General features: G+C 47.9%; 1 protein-coding gene across 2 annotated transcripts in view; it reads right to left on the reverse strand.

Moving 5' to 3' along the window:
- Positions 1–7,338, reverse strand: part of Frmd4b (FERM domain containing 4B) — a 273,238-nt gene extending 265,900 nt beyond the window's left edge. Inside the window, exon 1 of one of the 2 annotated variants that reach the window (XM_070018941.1) lies at positions 7,240–7,338. The gene's annotated coding sequence lies outside the window, so the exon portion shown is untranslated. Of the gene's footprint in view, positions 1–6,964 lie in introns of both variants that reach the window. The other variant, XM_070018940.1, reaches the window with a different exon arrangement.
- Positions 7,339–9,820: the final 2,482 nt, after the last annotated feature.

A 9,820-nucleotide genomic window follows, 5' to 3' on the forward strand; every position in this document is an offset into this window, starting at 1 on the left:
CACTACCCAGCACATGCCCAAGACTCTCCCAGGCTCTCAGATCCCTGGCTACACACAGCCAGGTCCTGGAATAATATTGTTCTGGAGTTGCTAGAATGCTATTTTGGGCTTTGCTCCAGATCTGCTGAATCAGAGCCCTGATCTCCAAGTGCTCCGTGTTTACAAAGTTCAAGAAACACTCCCCTCCTTTGGCATTGCCAAGACTCCAGCCATTCCTCTCTATCCTTGCTTGCAATTCTCAATGCCATCTACACCATGATTTACTTAAAACACCTTATGTATTTGTTTTTGTGTCCCAGTACTAGGGTTTGAAGTTATGACCTGAATACTGTTTCTTAGCTTTTTCACTCAAAGCTGGCGCTCTATCACTTGAACCACAGATCCACTTCCAGTGTTCTGGTGGTTAGAGATAAGACTCTCACGGACTTTACAGCTCAAGTTGGCCTTGCATCCTGATCCTCAGATCTCAGCCTTCTGAGTAGCTAGGATTACAGGTGTGAACTATCACACCCAACTTCTTACACACACACACACACACACACACACACACACACACACGTATTTTTCTAGTCCTGGTGCTTGAACTCAGAACTTGGGCATTGTCTTTTTTTCAGGGCTAGCATTTGAGCTACAGTATTAATTGCAGCCTTTTCTGAGTAGTTTATTGGAGATAAGAGTCTCATGGACTTTCCTGCCTGGGTTGGCTTTGAACCATGATCTTCAGATCTCAGCCTCCTGATTACAGGCGTGAACTACTAGCACCCAGCGTTAGTACATATTTTTTAAGGACTTAACATTGGCCCTATTTTTTTCTTTGCTTCATCCTATGCAGTGTTGTCTAGCCTTAATAATACCCAGCCTTGCTCATCTGTTCAACAGGCAACAAGGATATTTTCTCTCAGAATGTTTGAAGGGCTTGGATGAAAGTTATTTTCTGGGACACACAAGAATAAATGTTAAAATGAAATGTTTCTCCGTGTATCTCCTGCACTTATGTATCATCGGGTATGTCTACTCCACTCAGCTGTAGATGACTGGAGCTGGATTAGAAGATATCTCCATATTTCCTGGCCCTGTGTTCCTGACCTGTGCCTGCTCCCAGCACACAGCCGCCTGATAAGTGGGTACATTTGTCCACAGAGATGGTCACGAGACACAGTGGGAGGCAATCTTCCTAACAACTGGCCAACCACATCCTCACAGAAGCTCAGTGTAGGCCCCATCACTATCCCAGGCTCCCTTCCACATCAAACAATAACCACATGATAAATGAGAACACAGACTTTGGAGTCACCATGACCTCACGCTGAAATTCAGGTTGCATTACTTGCTCGTTTCATTAAATCACCATTTCCCTCATCTGCAAAACAGAGGACATAATAATAAATGGGCATCACAGGCATCACACAAGACTCCTAAAAAGAAAACAAGAAGTGGACAATGCATGGATACCAACTGTGTACTTGGTATCCAATAAATGCCATATTGTATTGTCTTCCTGAGTCTTGATGAAGCACAAATAGTAAGTCAGGTCCCGTGAAATGATTTCTATATGGCATTGAATTCTCACAGTAACCTGATAAAGAAGAATCTCTTCTTTCAGCCATTTACAGATGCTAAAACCAAGGTTAAGTCATTTGCTGAACATATACATGTAGTAAGTGGCATAGTTGGATTTGAAAAAGGGTTAGGTGAGGCAAGAAGGTCATGTGACTTTAAACAACCTGACTTTCTTCTCCACAGATTACTATTTTATAGGCAGGCTTTCCCAGCTTAATGAACACGATGTGGTCCTGGCCACGTGGCAACCTCAGAATTTGTTTCCTTGGCTGTTCAGGATGGGGATGCCATATGATTTGAGCTCCTGTATTGGATGCTTGGGAGGCAGTTAGGTTATTGGGGGCAAAACCCTTGGAAGGGCTTAATGTCCATCTTGAGACATGAGTCCCTTCAAGAATGAATTATAACTGAGTGCTGTTGGCTCACCCTTGTTTGTAATCCTAGCTACACAGGAGGCTGAGATCTGAGGATCACAGTTCAAGCCAGCCTGGGCAGGAAAGTCCATGAGACTCTTGTCTCCAATAAACCACTCAGAAAACCAGAAGTGGCTGTGAGACTCTTATTTCCAATTAATTACCAGAAAACCAGAAATGGTACTGTGGCTCAAAAGTGGTAGAGTGCTTGCCTTCAGCAAAAAAACTCAAGGCCAGTGCCCAGGCCCCGAGTTCAAGCTCCATGACTGAGAAAAACAACAACAACAACAACAACAAAGAATGAGTTATAGAACGGGATAAGACTACCTATTCTGTGTTCTCCAGGTTTGCCAAACCATGTGCTCTCTCTCCTCACTCAAATATTCCTGCCACGATGCCATCTGCCCTGAGTCCCTCATCTGAACTCAACAGAAACCTGCACCATGCTCTTGAACCTCAAGAACTGTGAACTAAATAAACCTTTTCGCTTGGGTACCTGAGTAGTTTATCAGAGATAAGAGTCTCACAGAAGTCTGGGAATGTGGCTTGCCTGGCATGCATTGAGCCCTGGGTTCAATTCCTCAGTACCACATAAATAGAAAAAGCTGAGTGGCACTGTGGCTCCAAGGGTAGCCTTGGGCAAAAGAAGCTAATGGACAGTGCCCAGACCTTGAGTTAAAAAATAAATAAAACAGTCTGGCAAAAAAAAAAAAGTCTCACACACTTTTCTGACTGGGCTGGCTTCAAACCAGGATCCTCGCATCTCAGCTTCCTGAGTAGCTAGGATTACAGGCATGAGCCACCAGCACCCTGCTTAAATAAATGCCTTTAAGCACTGCATATAAAAGTAGAAAGGGTCACAATCACTCTCGGTAAGAAGTTTCAAGGTATTGGAGTCTATCCATCTGTTTGCTAGCAAGACTGGGGTTTCACTTCAAGGCCTCGTGCATGCCAAACAGGCAACTTGAGACACTTGAGCCACACCAGGAGGATTAAAACTACAATAGGCAGAAAAGTCCAAGAGATTCCATCTTCACAACAATGGCAAAAAGCATAGCTGGAGGCATGGCTCAAGCAATAGAATACCAACTGAGAAAATGTGAAACCCTGAGTTTTTGCCCTGATGTGGGTGAGGGGGGAAAGTACTGCATTTTCTATTGCAATCATATATATATATATATATATATATGCAATCCATATATAAAAATGACTCAAAGTTTTGTAAAATTATAAATTAAATTAATCTCCTTCTTGTTATACTGACCCACTAAATGGATTTTTGTGACCCACTGAATGGATTTTTATGACCTTCATTTTGAAAAGCACTACCTTAGGACATTAGGTTGATTTCTCCAGGAAGAATGAGTTGTTGTTGTTTTTTTAAAGACCCAATAATTTCCATAAATCAGGCTACTAAGAAAATAGGTTTGGACCCTAAATTACATAGATAACATTTTATCAAATATCTAGCAACAGAAAACTGTTATTTCATGGATTCTTTCTGTCTACCCAAAATCTCCATTAACTAGAAGAGAAGGAAAAAAATCTTAATGATTGAGAAATAAATTAATTACAAAAGGGCATCCCTCTTCTAAAACAAAAAATAAAAACTGTGGTGTGTGTGTGAGAGAGAAAGGGAGGGGGGAAGAGAAAGGGGAAGGGTGGGACCCTTAAGACTCAGCTTTGGCTTACATAATTTATCTAAAGGCTGAAGTTAGTCACGTTAGTAAACCACAGTAATTGATGAACAGGTAATAATACTGCCTTTATATTAGGATCTTTGGAGGCAGATCTGGAGAGAAGAAAGGAGAGAGAGAAAGAGTGAAAAAGGAGAGGGAGGGAGAGAGAGAAAGCAAAGGGGAGAGAGAGAGACAGAGAGAGAGATAGTCATATACAGAATGAGCCCCATGCTTTTACATGAAATTACTGGGAGAGATGGAAAACGATGGAAGGGGTGACATTGTTCAAGATGCATTATACTCACAAACTGATATGTTGACTTGAAACCCCTTTGTATAACTACTCAAGGGTAATTTTTTTAAATGTAAAAGATAACTATGGAATTCTAGGAAATTATTGCAAACTGAATAAGACAATCTAAGTGTTCTAAACTGTTTTCTGTGTGTCCTATTTGTGTTGTCATGTGGCCCAAACTCCCTTTTGTCCTTTACAAGAGCACTTCAGAGCTTTAATTAAGTCTGAGATGGAGACGAGAAGGCTCTGGAGCTCTGTGGAAACAGGCTGGGAACGGCAAATATGACTGAGACCCTCAGCCGCTCTCACACTCTGTAGTGGCTGGGAAATTTACTCCTCCCACACTTTTCTAGACTGTTCTGCTCAAGTGTCTGCCTGATGGAGAAGCCCCTTAACTTACAAATTTCAAAACAAAGTGAAGTTTAAGGACAAGCACTTGCATGCCCAGGGGAGCTATCTTCGGAGAACTTTCCCCACAATTATGAAAATCAAAACTTATCAGGATGGTGTTTTAGGTAGACATCTTCGTTTCCCATCAGAATATTATTCAAATGCATTCCAGCTGCAGTCCTGTTCTAAGCAAATAAAATGTTCCTTAATGTATGCAAAGAGTCCTAAAGAGAAAGCAAACTTCCTCTTCAAAACGTGCTCAATTGTAATCTTAGCTACTCAGATGACTAAAATATGAAGATCACAGTTCCAAGACAGCCCAGGCAAGAAAGTTGGTGAGGCTCTAATCTCCAATTAGCCAGTAAAAAGCCGGAAGTGGAGGTATAACGCAAGTAGTAGAGCACCAGTCTTGAGCAAAAAACTGAGAGACAGTGTCCAGGCCCTGAGTTCAAGTCCCACTACTGTAACAAAACAAATGTCAAAATCCTTCTTGCCTCCTCCAGAAAACAAATGTATTGTTTAAAAAGTGTCCCTTTCTCTCCCCTCTCCCAGAAAAAAAATCTAATATACACCACCAAAGCAATGCATCTGCTACCTGTTTTGTGACATTAAATTGAGAGGCAAAATACATAATGCCTGTAATCCTAGTTACCCAGAAGGCTGAGATCAGAAGATTGTGGTTCAAAGCCAGCCTAGACAGGAAAGTCTGTGAGTCTCTTATCTCCAATTAGCCACCAGAAAACTGGAAGGCCAGCTGAGTGGTTCAAAGTGGTAGAGTGCTAGCCTTGAGCAGAAAGAGCTCAGGGACAGTGCCCAGGCCCTGAGTTCAAGCTCCATGGCAATCAAATAATAATAATAATAAAATGATACATAGTGTTCGCTGAGTCTCAGTGTTAAAAAATCATCTTGTTTATGAAAGCACTCCAGGTAGTTCTTGCTGTTGTTGACTATTGTTTTCTTCTGTCACTAATAGCAACCGGTCATTGATAGCCCTTTTAGAGCCAGTGCCCTGCTGAAGAACCTGACAGCTGAAATAAACCGCAGGGTTCCTGGTGGGATTCAGGGCAAGTTCCCTAACTACAGCCAGGGCTTGGTTTCCCTCTTCCTGGGTTGTTACCGATACTCCCCCAAGTGCCTACAAGATGCCTGGCGCACAGAGAGGTCTCTTTCCCACCAGCGTGTGCCTGATACATGAAAACCGGCCTTGGAGAGGTGAAGTAAGGCCAAGCTGCTGTTCTTCCCGACAGACCTTTGATTCGGAAGCTCCACGGATCCATCCCGGGTTGGGACAGGAAACAGCGTGTCAGGGATTGCCCTATCATCTCGTCCACGCCCTCTCCCAATTGCCTGGTAAATTTCTAGCTCACCCTGAAGGATCCACCAGCTTTCCTGAGAGATCGCGGGCGGCTGTCAACACTTCGCGAGTCTTTCTCCCATCCCGCATCCCCCACCCCCCCAGTCCTCTACCCCAGGGAGTCCAGACACAGGCCCGTCGGGGCGGGGGCGGGGGCCCAGCAAACCCATGGAGTCAGTCCGCAAAGTTCACCGGAGTTGGGCTCCGGTATGTAGACAAGTCCTAGCAGATCGCAGGAATGTTCAGGATCATTTCCACCCCACCCTGCAACGCCCAGCCCAACCCTTGCACATCTGGAAGGAAGAAGCGCGGCCACACAAAGGGAGAATGAAAGAGAGAGAGAGAGAGAGAGAGAGAGAGAGAGAGAGAGAGAGAGAGAGAGAGAGAGAGAGAGAGAGAGAGACAGACAGACAGACAGACAGACAGACAGACAGACACACACACACACACACACACACACACACACAGGTGGGGGGGCTCATCTTGCTTTCTCAGGGCCGGGCGAAGATCCACGCCAAGCCCCCCCCCTTCGTGCGCTGGGGCGGGAGCACGGAGGGACCCGCCGCGGCCCCGGGCGCCGGCCCCGGGTGCGGGTGCCGGGGAGCAGCCGTCCCGCGGTGCGCACGGGATGGGCACTTGGCGAACATCAGGACTAAATCGCATCTTGGTTTTGTCTGTGTCCAACCAAGAAAAAAAAGTATTTCACTACGGAAAAAATACAAAAACAACAACCGCAGCAGCAGCAGAGGCGTCGGCCCCGCCACCTCTGCCACCAGGAGCGGCGAGCGCTTGGCTCGCCTATTTTCCTTTTTTGTAAAGGGCAGTTCAGGCGAACCCCGAGAACCCCAAGGATCACGGGGGATCCCCTTCCCGCGTCTCCGCCTCGGCTCCTTCTCAAAGTGTCTGCGGATGGCAGGATCTGGGGGGTTCATCCATCCCCCCCTCCCCACATCCCACCAACGCGCAGCAACCCCTGGCACACGCTCCCCGGAGGCGCCTCGAAACCACCGAACTTGCCGTCCCTGCGCTCCCCGCCCCGCCCGGCCCCCCAGCGCCCAGAGCCCCGCGGTGTCAAGTGCTCGGGAGCCTCGGGGCGGGGCAGGCTGCGCCCGGGAGCGCGGGGGGGGGGGGGGACCCGCACCTTGGGGATGGAGGGGGAGGAATCTCCAAACCAGCGTGCGGCACCCCGGGGCGCATCGCGCGCTGCCCCGCCCCGCCGTGGCCCCGTACCCCAGCAGTGCGCTCGGGGCGCCCCCCGGGGGTCGTCACCTACCTGCTCGGCCGCCCCCTCCCCGCCGCGCCGGGCGGCCGGCTGCTACTTTATTGTCTGGGCTGCGTGCGCACCGCGCGGGACCCGCGTCCCGCCAGTCCCGCAACTCCGCACCGCGAGGCTGCCTGCTTCCACCGGTCTTCCTCTTCCTCCTCCTCCTCCGCCTCCGCTCGGGCTCGGCCCCCCGGCTCAGCACGTGAGCTACGCGGCCCGACCTCACAGCTCGCCGGGCAGCCAGCGCCCGCCGCATCCCCCGGCCCCGGGCTGCGCTCGCTCACCGCGCGTCCTCGCGGCCATCTACACTTCGCAGCGGTGCGCCGGGCCGCCGTCCTCCAATCCTTCGATCCGTCGGTCCTGCCAGCCTCCCCCGTCGCTCGTCCAGCCCGGCTGCCCCGCTCCTTTCTCCCCAGCGGCCCCCGCCCGCCGCCTCTCCGGGGGCTGGAGCGGCCGCTGCCAATGAGACTCGGCTGCGGCGCTGTTCCGGCCCAGTCATTGTATCGGGAGGGGAGGGGGGGAAGGAGGGAGGGGGAGGAGGGAGGAGGGGGAGCGGCAGAAGAGGGAGGGGGCGCCCTGGTCCCCGCGGCGCGCGCGGCTGCGGCTGGGCTCGCTTTCCCCAGCACAGAAAGGCGCTGGGCAGGGAGGGGGTCGGGGGGCGGCTGCCAGTCCGAGGATAGGCCAAAGAGGGGGGTCACGGGCCCGCGCCTCCCCATCACCCAGGCCCCGCAAAGCTGCGGGAGGGACTTGATTCCACCTCCAAGGCTTCAAGCATCCCGGGACTTTAGAATAAAAGAAAAGAGGCACCGGCGGCGGCGGCGGCGGCGGAGCCAGGCTCCGAGGGTCCCCCAAGGATACCAGTGCGGCTGGAGAAAGGATGTGATCTGAGATTCCCGCAAATCTGGTGGACCAATAAAAACGGAGAGAGACAGGTAGACAGACAGACAGGCAGGCAGACAGACAGACAGACAGACAGACAGACACAGAGGAACCCATACCAGGCATTGATTCATTCGGATTCAGGACTGTTGCATTGTGCTTTCTGACTACAGAAAACTCCAAGGCCAAGAAAGGTTACCAATGGCCACGGAGGAGTGACACACAGAGATCTCTATTTGATCTGATGCCGGCTGACCATTCAGACAGGAGATTGGAAGGAGGGCCCTCCGTGGAGGGCGATCTGCAGAGGTTCTTCTGCTAAGACTGCCTTACATTGTCCCTAAATAGGGTGATAGTCGAGCACCCCGGGTGCACTGACCAGCTTGAGTGAAACTTGGTCTCAGTACACTTTCAATGTCTGTCCTGTTCCCAGACTTGAATTCACACTGAGTTCATTCACACGTCAAAGGAAGTCCATTTCTAAGAATAATTAACTTGCAACAACACAGGTTATACAGCTTTGTGTTCCGTTGAACATGTACTTGATTTATCCAATGTCAGTATTTTAAATAGACTACAGTCTCCCTAATCAGGTTTGGTTTTGTTTCTTTGTACTGGGATCTGAACACAAGACCTCTTGGCTAGCTAGGCAGGTACTCACCCTACCGCACCCCCAGTCCTATATTCCTGGTTTTTGCTTCACCTTTTTCTTCTTCCCCTCTCCCATTTTCATTCATCTTCCTCTTTCTCATCTTCCTTCCCCTCTTTATTTTTGGTGTAGGTACTGGGTCTCAAACTCAGGAGCTGGGCACTATCCCTTAGCTTTTTCTCTCGAGTGGTGCTCTAGTCCTTGAGCATGTCTGGCTTTTGCCAGTTAATTGGCAGTAAGTCTAATGGACTTTCCTGCCCATGTTAACTTTGAACAGTGATCCTCAGGTCTCAGCCTCCTAAGTCAGACTACAAGCATGAGCCATCTGTGCTTGGATTCTTCTTTTAAAGAGATTCCAGTCTACCCATAAGATTGGAGATACGATGAATATCTTCCCAGGTATAAGAGATAAAGGCATGTTATGTGATCATATACGTGAGCTATGGTGTTTAATTAAATTCTTTTCTGGTGTTGAATGGACTGTTTGCTTTCAATTAAACAGAAAATATTGGATGAATAGCTAACATTTGTTGAGTGATAATTACATGTCACCCATCCAGACCTGAGCTATGTGAGCACCTCACTTGATACCTTACTCGATCTTCTGGAAAGAAAAGCAAGAGGCATGCAGGCAGGATTTACATTTGCCCTTTCAGCATGAGACACAGAAAAGATGAGTGAGAATGAAAGTTAACAGCAAATCACAAGGCTCAGATAGGTCAGTTGAACTCCCCAGGTATATAAGATTAGAAAGATAGCATCTGTCTTTAATTCAGATCTAGCATCATACTAACCACTGCATAAAACTACAGAGTCAATATGTACAGCAGCCTAAAAAAAAACAACCCAACAACTCATGAAAGGAATAGCACAGGCAATAATGGCTTGCTTGGCTTTCATGAAAACATATACTTTCTTTGAACAGAGAAAACAAGTACACATAGCAGAGTTGTTAGAGAACCGTGCAAAATGAAGCAATGCGGGTGAGCTGCAGCACAAGACCATCTAAGCAGTGTTTGGGGTGGAAGAAAACAAATCTATATGCAGATTAGAGCATGAAAAATCCAAGTTTGAAGGGCAGCTTTTCCAATCTCCCCAAAATTGGAGATTTTATTTGAACAGGAAGAACAATAGGATTGTTATAAGGACTGAATTAATTCCTTCATGGAAAATGTTTGGAATAATGCTTGACTTAGTAAATTCTTAGTAAACATTAGCCATTACTAAAGGAGAGATATAGTTTTCTTCATGGAAAATGTTTGGAATAATGCTTGACTTAGTAAATTCTTAGTAAACATTAGCCATTACTAAAGGAGAGATACAGTTTTCTTTTCAAC

Source organism: Dipodomys merriami, unplaced genomic scaffold, assembly GCF_024711535.1.
Source record: "Dipodomys merriami isolate MVZ:Mamm:240054 unplaced genomic scaffold, mDipMer1.0.p SCAF_13, whole genome shotgun sequence".
In the NCBI taxonomy this organism is placed as follows: domain Eukaryota; kingdom Metazoa; phylum Chordata; class Mammalia; order Rodentia; family Heteromyidae; genus Dipodomys; species Dipodomys merriami.